The 15,284-nt window shown below is 45.9% G+C and overlaps 1 long non-coding RNA gene across 1 annotated transcript; it reads left to right on the top strand.

Moving 5' to 3' along the window:
- Positions 1 to 11,760: 11,760 nt before the first annotated feature.
- LOC146864159 (uncharacterized) lies at positions 11,761 to 14,253 on the top strand. Its single transcript, XR_014976616.1, has 5 exons — positions 11,761 to 11,860; positions 12,171 to 12,268; positions 12,394 to 12,488; positions 12,588 to 12,648; positions 12,977 to 14,253. It is a non-coding gene; the product is annotated as an uncharacterized LOC146864159 (long non-coding RNA).
- Positions 14,254 to 15,284: the final 1,031 nt, after the last annotated feature.

The raw sequence follows: 15,284 nt of genomic DNA, 5'->3' as shown, positions 1-15,284 counted from the left end.
TACGAGTCGTACCCCCACCCGTGTATGGACACCCGTGTATGTACACCCGTGTATGTACGAGATGTACCCCCACCCGTGAATGTACACCCCTGTATGTACACCCGTGTATGTACGAGACGTACCCCCACCCGTGTATTTACACCCGTGTATGTACACCCGTGTATGTATGGGACGTACCCCCACCGGCGTATGTATGGTGTGGACCCCCACCCCACCCGTGTATGTACGGAGCGTAACCGCACCCGTGTATGTACGGTGCGGACCCCCAGCGCGTAGCGCTGGGGGTCCGCACTGTACATACCGTACATACCTTTCTCTGACTGATATTCAGACTTAGTCTACTCTGAGTTCCCCCTCCTTTGACATCAATGAAGAGGCTCTGGCTGAAGTCTTGAACCTCAGCATGCCACCGTCAACATGTCCCTCTTCAAATCCAGCTGGCACCTGCCCTGTCAAGCAAACTGTTGACAAGGACTTTCTCCAGGAAAAAGACTATGGGGCTAATTTTTAGTTAAGTGGATGGGATATGCCGTCACAAATGTGACAGATATCCCGTCCGCCAAAATACAAGCACATCATATCCTATGGTGCTTCTAATACGGAGGGGATATGTGCCACATTAATCCGCCAAACTCTAAAGCAGGCCCTAATTCAGAAATGAAACTCCCTGTATCTGATCTGCTGTCTATCAAGTTCAGCCTTAACTTTTGACGTTGACTTGGTCTAGCATGATCAGTTACCCAGAGTTGGCACTTTGTCCTTTATGGTAAACCACACCTAAAAAAAACAAATTACAAATTAGATCTCCGGTTCCCCACATAAGATTTTTGTTGCTTTGGTGTCTATTTTCTCCGTCTTTTTATAAATTGGGGCAGAATTTTTATTTTGTTTGTTTTCTACTTTTAACTGTTTTAGCACTGATGCTTTGTGCTACAGCTACCAAGGGTTGTGCTCAGGTTTAAATTATTGAGACCTTACTGCACCTATTAAGGAATAGTGCCATTATTAGTTGAAGAGAACTACCATCGACTTCAACTAATAACCCACTTTTCACACTGTTTATGACAAATTGTTTTGTATTTTTGTATTTCAATGAATTTAATAATAGATATGTGTCTTTGAAAATGTGGTCTGATTGAGATGTTTGGATTGTGTGAGAATGAAATAAATGGCAGCAGCAATGTTGGGAATTTGAGGAAAAGTAACTGATTGCGTCATTTTTGTATGCTATAACTAACAATTTTAAAGAGATTAAATAATAAAAGAAATGAATTAAGTGAATATCTTTGTTTCTGTTAACAAAGTTATTGATTTGTTTGTCAAAGGGGTATTTCTTTTTGACACTAAGGGGCCGATTACGATGTCGGTCGGAAACTCTTCCAGTCGAATCGGTTTCGGAATCGTTTCTGACTGAATTGGGTTCCTTCGAGTCCGACCAACCAATTACAATGCTTCCGAACATCGTTCGGTTGGACTCGCATTGACTTCAATTGGAGCCTGTGTTCCAAAGGAGAACACAGGTTCCATTGAAAAAATGGGTGGCTGGGGAAAACCTTGCATCCTGTGAGAGGCACCCCATTGTGCCTGCCACACTGTGCATGATTGTAAAGAGGGGTCCCATGGGTACCCCCACAGGCACCAACTGGAGGATTATGGGTGAAGTGGGGCCTGCTACGGGCATCGAAATCAGATTCCGACAGCCATTTTGTGTCGAATGCAAAACCAACAGTTGATGGACAGAATGCAGAACAATGTCATACATTCACCCCAGTACAGAGATCTGGGCCTAAATCCATTGTTTTTTTGCTCACCATGCCATTCAAGTTTGAACCCAGCCATATGCAAATCAGTCTTGACCCTGTGCCTCATGGGAACAGTCCAGCCCGAACTGCCAAGCCAGGTCCTCCCTGGACTGGAGACAAGCATCCTAGGACCGGTTTCGTGGTTTCACCCCTCTTCAGCCAGGATAGCTTGATTCCAGTGGCATGGTGAGCACAGGACCCACGTCTGGGCATACCCGTTCCACTCGGGGTGACGAATGTAAAAACAACAGTTGATGGTCAGAATGCAGAACAATGTCATACATTCACCCCAGTACAAAGATCTTGGCCTAAATCCATCGTATTTTTGCTCACCAGGCCATTTCAGTTTGAACCCAGCCATATGAATATCAGTCTTGATCCTGTGTCTCATGGGAACAGTCCAGCCTGAACTGCCAAGCCAGGTCCCCCCTGGACTGGAAACAAGCATCTTATGACCAATTTCAGGGTTTCACCCCTCTTCAGCCAGGATAGCTTGATTCCAGTGGCATGGAGAGCACAGGACCCACGTCTGGGCATACCCATCCCACTCGGGGTGACAACTGTAAAAACAACAGTTGATGGACAGAATGCAGAACAATGTCATACATTCACCCCAGTACAAAGATCTGAGCCTAAATCCATCGTTTTTTTGCTCACCAGGCCATTCCAGTTTGAACCCAGCCATTTGAATATCAGTCTTGACCCTGCACCTCATGGGGACAGTCCAGCCCGAACTGCCAAGCCAGGTCCTCTCTGGACCGGTTTCGGGGTTTCACCCCTCTTCAGCCAGGATAGCTTGATTCCAGTGGCATGGAGCACGGGACCCACGTCTGGGTATACCCATCCCTCTCGGGGTGACAAATGCAAAAACAACAGTTGATGGACAGAATGCAGAACAATGTCATACATTCACCCCAGGACAGAGATCTGGGTCTAAATCCATCGTTGTTTTTGCTCACCATGCCATTCCAGTTTGAACCCAGCCATATGCAAATCAGTCTTACCCTGTGCCTCTTGGGAACAGTCCAGCCCGAACTGCCAAGCCAGGTCCTCCCCGGACTGGAAACAAGCATCCTAGGACCGGTTTCAGGGTTTCACCCCTCTTCATCCAGGATAGCTTGATTCCAGTGACATGGAGAGCACGGGACCCATGTCTGGGCATAGCCATCCCATTTCGTGTCGGGCAGACTGTTAGAATCCGGGGTCTCTGGTTGGCGCAGGTATGCACTTGCGACCAGCAGGGACCCTTTGAGTAGTCAGGCTAGATTTCCAGAGGGCATTAGGTTAAGCATTCAGGGTATCCAACACAATAATCACCACCTCACCACACAAAGACACAAGGCTGTATTTATATCAAAATAAAGTTCTTTATATAAACGATTTCTTTAGGCAGGTTGTCAAAATACAGTTCTCTTGTATAAATAATGTTCCAGTTACTTTCAAATGCTTTCAGGCAGTCCACAGTTCTTAAAGTGGCAAAATTGTACTTAAAATAGCTTCTTTAGGGTGTCTGTGCGCTTCGTAGCGCCTTGCCTACGCTTCGTACGAGGTTTTGGACGTCACTTGCCGTTTCTCACGCTTCTCGCGTGAGCACGCGTACTCGGGACGTGAACCGTACGGACCGTACCTTCGTTGGTACGCGTCGTACACGTCCGGTACGCCTCTTGCCAAAGCTCACGCTTCCCGCGTGAGTGCCGTCAATGGATCTAATGCTGGACGAGCCGTACCTTCGTCGGGATGTCTCGAACAGCTGATTTCGAACCGTACAAAAGCTCACACTTCACGCGTTAGTCGCGTAGCGGGTCAACAGCGCTAGTACGGCCCGAACAAAGCAGCAGACTGGTCGTATTTCAGCGCGCTCGCACACAGTACCTTATTTCTTGCCCCAACGATGATCACAGCAGCTTCAGAGGTCCCTGCAGGAGCGTCCCACGTCGCGTTGTCGTCCCTCTTTGGCAGTGGGCGGCGGTGCTTCGTGGGGTGTTCCAGGATGGTCTCGGCCACACGATCACGGGCAGAAGAAGGAGGGGCAGCTCGGGGGCAATCTCTTCAGCGCGTCGCGCTGTCAGCTTCACTCAGGGGGTAAACAGGGCGTCGCAGGTCCTTACAATGCTCTCCACTTCCAGGGGTCGCAGAGGCTCGGCGCTTGGAGCCTGGTCAGGTTCTTCTTCACTTTGTGAGCTACGGCTCGGGGGGCAGTTGCTTGCTGTGCTCGGGCCAGGCAGGCCTTTACGGTGCTCACAGCAGCCCCGGTGGCAGAAGTCGCGGTGCTCAGAGAGAGGGGGACGCACAGGTTCTCTGGGGTCAGCGTTCAAGGATCGTCTCCAGCAGTTTCTCTTCTCCTTGGGGGAAGGTAGCGCCCACTGTTCCTGGGGCGCAGATCAGGGGGCAAGTTCACAAGCAAGCCCTTGGAGATTGTTTAAAAGCACAAGTTGAATCAAAGTCTTTTCTTTTAGTCTTTTCCTCTCCTTCCAGCAGACAGGCACCCACTGCAGGCCAGTCTCTCCAGCAGAGGGACAGTATTCCTCCTTCAGCTTCTTCAGGTCCTTCTCCTTCAGGCAGAGGTTTGTCTTGGTGCAAACAGGATCTGATTTCTTAGGAGCAGGGCTCCTTCTTTTATAGCACAATTCTTTTGTTCTTTGTCGCCAGGGGGCCTGGGCCTGGCTCAGTCCAGTTTTGGAGCACTTTGCTGTGGTGACTCTTCTCTTTCTTTTCAGCAGCAGGGCAGAGACATCAGCCGCTCCACAGGGGGTGGAGCCGGCATTGTGGTGGCAGAGCACAGGTAATTGTAAAAAATTGTAAATTGATACTTGTATAGCGCACTACTCACCCGCAAGGGTCTCAAGGCGCTTGTACGAATACCGCTGTGGAACCCATCCTGGCTTTCCCTGTGAGGCGTCCACTCCTGGGCACCCCCAAGGTGGAGGCCAGGCATCCTTAGCGTTGTGGGGGCCGTTGTGGAGATTAAGCAAGCTATTGCCCAGAGTTGCAGAGTGGGACTCCATGATTGGAATGGCACCGAGGCGAGAATTATCAGTTCCGTGGAATTTTTGAGCCCAAGACCCGCCGAGGCCTATTCAGAGTCAAAGGTGTACTCCTCCCACCCATCCTGGTGTAATCTCTCTATCCACCACCTGGCAGCCAGCCTGTCTCCTGGAATTCCCCAGCCCTGCTCCTTACTGTTACTAGGCAGAACACACACTCACAGCAGAGGCGGACTGAAATGGCAAGGTCAGTAAATACTAACTTTCTAAAAGTAGTATTACAAACACAGGATATTAAAACAAACTTTACTAAAAGAAGTATTTTATTATTCTGAGTTCAGGCATACTAAACTTGACTTTCTACCATGCTCTCTGAGTCCACTGGGATTACAGCGTGTAGTAATTCCAGCAGCCCATTCTGACCTATGGAGAGCGGGTAGCCTTCAATAGTGAAAAACGAAAATGGCTGTAATTCACTATTAAGACATGCCACACACATCAGGGCATGTCCTACCTTATGCCTACAATGCACCCTGCCCTTGGGCCTACCAGAGGGGTGACTAATATGTAGTTAAGGGAAGGTTTAGGGACTGGCAAGTGGATGTACCTGCTCAATCAGCGCGACAGTACCAGACCGCGCGCAGGTTCTGCAGTGGCAGACCTTAGACACATTTTACTAGGCCGCTTCTGTGGGTGGCACAACCAGTGCTGCAAGCCCACCAGCAGCATTTGTATTTACATGCCCTGGCACTCCTGGTGCACTTTACTAGGGGCTGATAGTAAACCAAATAAGCCAAACATGGACACCAATCAATGTATACATTTTTCAAAAAGGGAGTACTTGCACTGTGGCACTGATTAGCAGTGGCACAGTGCCCTGAGCTCAGACGTGAGTCCCTTGCTCACTTTGTCACTGGATTCAAGCAAGCCTGGCTGAAGACGGCTGAAATGCCAGAAACCGATCCTAGGAAGCTTGTTTCCGGTCCAGGGAAGGCATGGCTTGGCAGTTCGGGCTGGACTGTTCCCATGAGGCACAGGGTCAGACTGATTTGCATATGGCCATGTCTGAACTGGGGTGGCAGAGTGGGCTAAAGAACGGTGATGGATCAGGCCCAGATCTGTTGACTGGGTGTGAGTGTTTGATTGGTTCTGATGCTCCGTCCATCACCACCCCCTTTTGTACTGCTGAGCAGCTAACACCAACAAAACACAATGAGGCACATCAGCAAAAAGTGGAAGGGAAACTCACGCCAAGGTGCCAGGTCTAACACAGACCGATTAGGAACGGCCGTCAGAATCGGACATCGTAATTGATTTGTCGGAAACCGTGTCCAAAGATCTGTACAATTTGGCTCTGAGCGACTCGGGCTGTCCGAATGCCGATCGGAACCAATTCGGACAGCCCGAATGGTTTCCTTGCTTGCATCGTAATTGGTCGGTCGGAAATGTATCAGATTTGTTCGGAAACATAGGTTCCGAATCGGAATCTCTGCATCCAAATCCGAATCCTGTTCGGAGCCTTTACGATCGACAGCGTAATTGGCCCCTAAGTTTCAGCGCCCAGTGAGGGCACAGTACCAGACTTAACTTTCACCATACCTGCGCAAAAATGGGAAGATTATTTTGTTCGCACATATGCAGGTGACAGTGATTAATATTGCCTGTCCTGCTAAAGGAGCCATTGTCTATTTTGAAATGGAAGAGATGTGGGAAAGCATAATGGAGCGCTCATCGGGGAAGGCGCCAGGCCCAGATGGGGTTCCAGGTAACCTTTTTAAATCATGTATAGATTTGTGGGCCCCATTGATCACCCAACATCCGAATGTGGCAGCACAAGGTCACATTCCTTTTTCATGGAAGCAATCTTTCATAGTATCCATTTTTAAGAAAGGGAATCTAGCTGATCCAGCGTGCTACCGTCCAATTACTTTGATAGAGGTGGAAGTAAAAGTTCTGGGTAGGGTATTGCTGAAGAGGCTAACAGATTGGGCTAATAATAACAATATCTTGTTAGAAATTCAATATGGGTTCAAATTAGGAAAAGGCACTATACAATAGAATTTGAATGTATATCTTTTAGTTAATAAAGAAAGTATACAGTTAGCCTTCATGGACCTCAGCACAGCGTTTGACACAGTTGTGAAATCTAAGCTGTGGGCTGTGCTGAGGGATATTGGGTGAATGAGGCCTTAGTGGAGTTTGCATAATTCGCACACAGGACTTGAAGCTTTGGTAAGGTATGGTCCATCAGGGGAATGCACTAAGCACTTTCAGTTAGGGAAGGGGGTCCGGAAAGGTTGTATTTTAGCTCCTATCCTTTTTATTTCATATATAAATCAATTAGATTAGTCATTAGCTTTTTGAAATTTCCCACTTTTCTGCCTAAACCAACTATGCCTTTCTGCTAGTGTCCATGGTCCCATGACTGCTAATGGCTCTCCTGTGGTGTGATGTATAATCCATCATAAACATTGGACAAAAAAGGCCTTGGGTTTGGGGAAGGCTGTTTCTCTCCTGAGCAGGACGGCCTAGGTATGTGTATCCAGACCCTCCTGAGGTTCCAAGGATAGCCTGAGTGCTGTATCCAGCCCCGTATTGACTTCAAAAGATTTCTGACCTATCACTGGCAAAAGGAAGCTCACTTCTGGGCTTGTCTGCCCTTTGTTTCACTATCCGGCCTGGAGCTGATCAGAACTAGTTTTAGGGTTTGATAAAGGGGTGATCCACCCCCATAATAGGCAGGCACTGGGTGTAAAATTGGCACACTCAGGAAATCAGAACACTCCTGGGCCTGAGAAGATTCAGAAGAAGGACTGCCCTGCAGTCTAACGAAGGAAGAATGGACTTACTTACCTTGAACCCAGGACCCCATAAGTGACTACAAGGGCCAGTTGGCTGACCTCTTTTTAGAGTTGCAGAGACATAACAAGCTTCCAGAGGCCCTTTGTTGGACTTGACCCTTTTTGCAGGGCCATCCCAGAACTTTTTGCCTTCCTCCTGTATTTTTTCTGACCTGTTGTTGGTGGTTTTAGAACTCTGGGCACGTTATCACTGCTAATCAGTGTTAAAGTGCATGTGCTCTCTATGGTAAACTTTGCAAGATTGGTCTTCCCCTGTTTGGCATATTTAATTTACATGTCAGTCCCTTGTACAGCGGTATATCATATACCCAGGGCCAGTAAATTAAATGCTACTGGTGGACTTGCAGCGCTGCTTGTGCCACCTGCCAGAGTACCCTTTCAAACCTGTCTCAGACCTCTTCCACTGCAGGGCCTGCACGTGCAGTTTACTGCCGCTGTGTCGTGGCACATAAAGTGGTTGCCATACCTATGACTCCCATTTTACTACATATCAGTCACCCCTAAGGTAGACCCTAGCTAGGTCTATGGACATGCAGTAACTCTGTGGCATGTCCTGGTTGTGACAAACAGCCTGTTTAGTTTCTCACTGCTGTGAGGCTGCCCTCTCATAGGGATGCAGTGGGGATTCCCTGATATGTGCTTCAGTGGTAATGCCTGACATGAGAGGGGTAGCATGATCAAGTTTGGTATGTTTGGAATAGTGATGATATATGCTTTGTAATGGTGTTTGTATATTTATTATCACTATTTTATAAAATGCCACTTTTAGAAGTAGGCATTTCTGTGTGCTATGTGTCTTTGTGCCTGTCTGTTATGTATTGACTGTCTGGCCTTGGAGTGACAGGGGCTGGGGAGGTGCAGTGGCTCCAGAGAGTCTGGATGAGTCAGCGCTAGGCTGAATAGGCCTGGTGTGCATTTGGAGGGGTGGGAGGAGTAGCACCTGCATCTGAATAGGGCTGTGCCTGCCTTCCACAATGATGGCTCAGCCCCCCTGTGGTGGGTCTGGGGCCAGGGCTTACACTTACAATGGGGGTTGTTGTGCACTTGCAAAAGTGCCCCCCAAAACTGGTTTGGACTGGCTCAGAGCTCTGGGCCAGGGGAGAACTAAGACACTTGATACTATAAATATTGGGACTGTGACCCCATGTCAAAAAGACTGGGGAAGAAGACACTGCATGGACTGCCAGAGGGCTGCTGTATGCCAGAAGGAACCACCATCTGGGACTACCTACTTGTGGGACTGCCACTCGGCTAAGGGGCCCTGTGTGCTGGCCTGCCTGTGTCCTGTCCTCTGGCCCAGGAATTTACTATGGTTGCGTGGGTCCAGTGGAAGAAGCGCTGGGTGAGCGCTGTGAAGCTGATAGGGAGCTCTACTCTGGGAAATCCCCTAGTGCTCTGCCCATGGTGATTACTGGAGAGAGCCTTGCCTACTCCCTGTTTGGTAATCAGGTGGGAGACAGACTTAGCACTTTTTATTGCTGCAGGCCAAAGCGTGCTGAAACACTGATCAGCCCTGGGCGTGGGATGCTACTGCCATGGAGCACTTCTTTGTTCTGCAATTCACAGGCATGTGGTGGGGGCTGAAATTAGTGCCAAAGCCTGAGACGTGGGCTCACTCGCTCAAAGTGCGGAAGGGGACGCCGCAGATACAACGTTCGGGCGGGAGCCTACCCCGCATTCTTGTGCCGGAAGGGAGTCGCAGCTTGCTGCCGCTGCAACTGGAAGGCAGGTGTGACGACACCTGGTTGTGGGTAGGGCCAGCAGGAGCTACTGAGCCGAAGCCTCGCGGGCTCCTGTGGCTACAGGAAAGAAGTCAGGAACTCCATTGCCTTCTGGTATTGCTGTGCGGGCAGCGTGGTCATCAGGTGTCTGTTGCCTGGTTGTGGGTGGGGCTCATGGCCACAAGCGGTCCAGTAGAGATGGGAAGCTGACGGAGGCTTCGCTCCATGATTTGGAGACCGCCCCTTGGAATCCTGACTCACCCGGAGTGAGGGCGAGTCTGGGCATCGCGGGCAGCTTTGCCTTTGCGGGGGACCAATTGAGGTCTTCTCGCCCTGGGGGGCATTGCTCTGCCTTTGCGGTGACATAGCAGGAATTACCCCGACCTCGGGGCAGGAGACCGGGAGAGGTCTCCAACATATTGGGCTGGCCCACAGCTGCACCACGTAAGTCGCTGCAGCTGCCGAATTGTGTACACTGCAGGGGGGCTTTTCTTGTTCCTGTGACCAGCTGCCTCTCACTAGTGGGGGCAATTTGGTGGAAAGGAAGATACCTCTGTGCCCTGTGACAGGTGTTTACTATGGTGCCCTCAGGCTGCTGTTTTGTATTATTTGCTAGACGAAGTACCATTACTATGATACACTGCTGCTGATATTTGAGACCTAAGGTGATGTGCTAAGTGCACCCTTACCAGTGGTTACTGGTTGTCCTCACTAACTGTGAGTTGTGATGAGTATGACGGTGGTCCGATTGGCCTATTGGTGTATATAAAACCTGTGAAGTCATGGCTAGTGCCAGTGGCACAGTGTAATATATGTGATTGCGTTCTAATGTGTTTTTATGGATAATATGAAGGCTATTTTCATATAGCCTTGTGTGGAGTTTCTTTTGTGTTGTGCCGAGTGTGTCGCTGCTGTGTGAGTGTGTTGCACAAACGCTTTACACATTGCCTCTGGGATAAGTCAGGCTGTGCTGCCAGGCTACCAAGAGGGTGAGCAGGGGTTATCTTCAGTGTGTAACTCCTTTACCCTGACTAGAGTGGTGGTTTCTGCCTGGCTTAGGCGCATGCCCTAGCCAACCAGAAATCCAATTTTTAACATTCTTCCTGTCTCCCAGTTGACTAGACCCGATTGGGCTGACCTGGTCCCCTCTGCTTGCCTCTGTGGGAGTCCTGACCCTTAAGTACTGACCTCAAGGTCCTGGACACTTGTCTGGAGTTAGAGTGTACTTGTTCCTGCTCAACCGAAGGAGCCGCCAGATCTGATGCACCACAGAGCAGGACGATGAAGGGCCTCACACTGCAGCACCTTACAGCTACTGATTGGCGACTCAATGGACCTGATGCAGCGCAAAGCAGCGCCTCTCATCCTGCCACAACACAGCCCCAGCACGAAGGACAAAACGTACAAGTCCCAGTGAGCTGCACCTAATCCCGTACCAGATCCACAGCTCCATCATGATCCGCCAGAACTTTTCACTTTGTCACGGTTCAGCATTACCAACTACCTGAAGCTGGCGATAAGCATCTTTTTGGGGCTATTTTCATCCTAAACTTTAAAAATCTATAACTACAATTCGATTGATTGGATTTGTGCCCTTTTAGTGTTATTTTATTTATTTAAATATTGTCTATTGTTTTAAATTGCTTTGGGATTGTTCTTATTCTGTGTTTTTACTTTATTACTGTTTGAGTGATGCATACTAAATTTAGACATTGTCTCTAACTTAAGCCTGACTGCTTGTTTGCCAAGCTACAATAGAGTTAAGCACAGGTTTCTAGTGACTTTTTTCACTCACCTCATCAAGAATTATGATTATGAATTGAGATGGGTTTTTACTCCCTCACTAATACTCCAATTTCTTAGACACAGCATTCATTTTTGTGCCCCAGGTGGCATTCTATTGTCATGATTCCCAAGTCAACATCCCCATATCAGTGCTAGTACTCCTATGTCTGTGTCCCCTTGTGCTGGTGTTGTTGTGTGACTGCTTGTGCTGTTTTTTCAGTTTTTGTGCCCCTTCGTCAGTGCCCTGGAGTCAATTTTTGTCACCCATATCAATATTTCAGTGCATGTCAACATACTCATGTCAATGTTCGTACCCTTGATTTAGTGTTCTAGTGTCTGTGTCTTGGCAATGTCTATTGCTTTAATGCAGTGATTTTGTATTAGCCCCCCATGTCAGTGTCCATATGTCATACCATTAATGTCTTGGCCACCCAGTTAGTGTCACAGTGTCAGTGTCCCTATGTCATACGTAAAGCTCGCAATCCATAGGACGTGCATACATATATTATGTGTGCCTCTTACGTCCCTCTCTCCAAAGTCCTCTTCCAATTAGAACTGAGACGTATTATCACATGACTAATTTACGTACGCACCCTTACGTTTAAATTTTAGATCGGGCGCGATACATACGTTTCGAGGAAATTTTCCCCAAACATTTATCGTGGACGCAGAAGTGCCGTTTCCAAGCTGTGGTTATCCATATACAGGTTAGTAATCAGAAGGGTAGACTACCGCTATTATATTAGAAGATGGGCGGTTAGCGGTTAATAACATTTTTATACTATTAAATGTGTAGATTGATCTATATTATATAGAGGATGAAAACATTGATTTCATAAAAAATATGAGACTCACGTTCTCACTTTTTATCCTTTTAATCATGTAATTCTGTCACTTCCCCCTTAAATAGCATATATAGAAGTAGGGATAACTTTGAGTTATGTATTTAAATTAAGTAGCCATGTGCCTATATATACATTGATATTGACATGATCTCCCTTATTTGATAATCCACAGCTTGGGACCAAAAATAAGAAATAAAATTTGCATTTCAACAAAACGGATACAAATATCGAATCTACCATTTATGTCACATCCATTGACATTCTAGCCAGGTAGGAAGTGCTATCCTTACTCCTTGCCCTACATCTTAGGTACTTGTCATTTACTTTTATAATGACTGTTGATATATATATGGATATTTATCAATTAATATGCGACATATATAATTTTTCCGTAGACGACATACGTTCTCTTGGCCTTTTTATCTTCATCCCTCGCTAATAGTAGCCGTATTCATCTGAAATGTTCGGCCAATGAATATATGACTATAAGGTATCTCTCTATATTTTTTTGACCCTTGCCTTCTCAACATAATAAGACTTATATTCCCCAAATTTACCAGTTTACCCACTTTAGATTTTCTTTTTTCAGTTATATACTTACCGTCTATAGAATCCTACAGATCTAAGAGACTCTTATCTTTCAACTAAAAGTAAGCCGATTTTCCTTTTAGTTCATCTTGCTGCCATTTCTTCCTCATCACCCCTCGTAAAATTTAAACACCCTCTTTCTCTGTTCGCAATGTTGTATCTTGGTGATAGTGCTTTCTCTATTACACCCAGCACTTTAAAATCAATGTCAGTTATATGATGTTCATAAAACAGTTTATCACTATATCCTAACTTTCCCTATTCCTTTATATTCCTTTTTTACACTACTGTACTGTGTCTTTTTCTTGAAGAGCTAATTTGAAGTTATCTGTTTGTGCATAATTTCTAAATTGTGAAAGTAATACCAGTGTACCTCTCAATTGATTTTAGGAAATTTGTGTGGCTTTCCTGACCAAGGCGCTAGTGCGCCGAAACGCGCGTAGAAGCTGATCCTTTGCCGCAAGATAATTTTTTATATTATATTGTGGGTTTTTTTTTTAATTGATATATGCTTATATTGAAAACATATTTCTTGTTACGAAATTAATTTTTAAAAAAACGTTTTTATTGTGCTTCTGTAAATTGATTTGTCCCTATTTTGTACTTATATACCTCATTCATGATATATCTCTGTATGTAATGGAAATATTATAATTTTCCGTTTTAATTCCTATGGATGTTACTGACTCCATATTTTTATAAAAAGATTAGCAGTCTATTGCAATAAAGAAAGTAATTTTTTCTGTATAATTATGAGTTGGTACACTGTGTTTAATTGATCTATTTATTGTTTGTTTGCTTTATAAATATACATTTGTTGTGATATTTACCTTTTTCTGATTGCCTAGCAATTTATAATTCACAATAGTTGTTGCCCTGTCCTAGGAATTGTTTTGTACACCTTACAGGGGGTCCTTGATATTTTCAAAGTGTCCCTATGTCATGCCGCTCTGGTATTGCAGCCTAGTGTCACTATCATACTGTCAGTGTCCACGTGGCATGGCATTACTGTGTCATTGTCCCATTAATAACCCCATTCTGTTGTCCAGCATTAGTCAATGTGCTCATATCTGCTTTCCAATGTCACTGTCCAATGTCTCTGTTGGTGCTACTATGTCAGTGTCTCTGTCTCAGAGACCTATTGCTTGGTCAGATTTGCCTGTCATTATCATAGTAGTCGTGCCCTGTGACAGCGTCCCTGTTCTAGCAATCAGTGCCCTCTTGTCATTGTACACACATCAATGTCCCAATGTCAGTGCTGGTGCTCTTGTAACAGTGTGCCCAGGGCCTGTAAATGACATGAATCTAGTTGTTTTCGGCACACTACTCGCAGAACCGAACTATCTTGGATTTCGATGCATTACCTCCTCCTACAGTCCAGATTTGACGCAACACTTCTCCTGCATGTGGCAGAACTGACGCATCGCCTACAGGTGGACTAAGGAACAGACGCTTCACTATGTTTTCTGACGCTTCCCTCCTCTCTGGCTGTTTTGCCATGTGGATTTTGCTGCATTTGAGGTACTTTGTGTAAAAATCCCACATCTGTAGAATTCTATGGACAGAATTACTTGAAAGCTTTTAAAAGTCATATTTTGAGTTGTGTATTTTGGATTTTTGTCGTTTTAGTCGTTTTGGTTTAAATAAATATATTTTATTTTTCTAAACTGGTGTGGTGTCCCTTTGTAGTGTTTTTACTGTGTTATTGTATGTTATGTACAAATACTTTACATCTTGCCTCTGAGATAAGCCTGGATGCTCATGCCAAGCTACCAAGGGAGTGATCAGGGTTTATCTGTGTGTGTAACTCCCTTATCCTGACTAGACGGAAGGGTCCCTACTTGGACAGGGTGTGTAGCACTTTGATGCACTAATGAGATGGGAAAGCCCTGAGAGTAAAGATGAATGAGTGATCTAGGGATCTAAAAAATGAATCAGGGGTGATCAGTGTTTGGGAAGAATAACTCTAAGAAAGTTGTGAAATAATTTTTTCCCCACAGAGAGCTGCTTTGAGTTAACAAGTGAAACCTACTCATACAGCGTTATGATTAACCTTCTATATTTTGTAGATAAATGATCATCAAATCATTGATAAATAAATGGTATGACGTTCGCTCCACAATGCAATGCAGGACTTTGAACATATTTAGAGGTGATTGATGTAAGTGTTATTATGAGCTAAGCTTATGATTTGAAATCAATCGATTCACCTTGAGCTACATGCCTGTTGCCAGTTATGCTTAGAGGGTGCAAGCCTTATTATGGCATTGCTAGGCTCTGTCAGCCCCGCCTTCGCTTGGCTACAGCCCTAGAAATAGAACAAACATGCATGCATTGCTTTGTGCGGAAGCAGTTTGTTTATGCTTATGTCCTGCAATTCAGTTCTCCCTACGCTTAGGCCCATGCTAGAGACGTGGCCAAAAGCACGTTTTTATGAGGCTGAATTTATATTCTGAAGCCTCGTTAGTGCTGTATTGTTTAGTGCACATCGGGTCTCGATGTTTCAATTGCACTTAAGACCAAAAATATGGCTGCAGTTTAAAGGCCATTCATTTTTAATGTTAATAGGTAGGGAGGGATGGCGTTTAGCAGAACATTATCTATAACAGCATGGCTTTTTAAACGCCTGCCTTGCAATTTTAATTTTGTGATAACGTTTTGTTGTGCTGATTTTATATTTAAATAACACCTAGGTAAA

The sequence above is a fragment of the Triturus cristatus genome, chromosome 2_1, assembly GCF_964204655.1.
Source record: "Triturus cristatus chromosome 2_1, aTriCri1.1, whole genome shotgun sequence".
NCBI lineage: Eukaryota > Metazoa > Chordata > Amphibia > Caudata > Salamandridae > Triturus > Triturus cristatus.
This window is presented reverse-complemented; position numbering and strand designations above follow the sequence as displayed.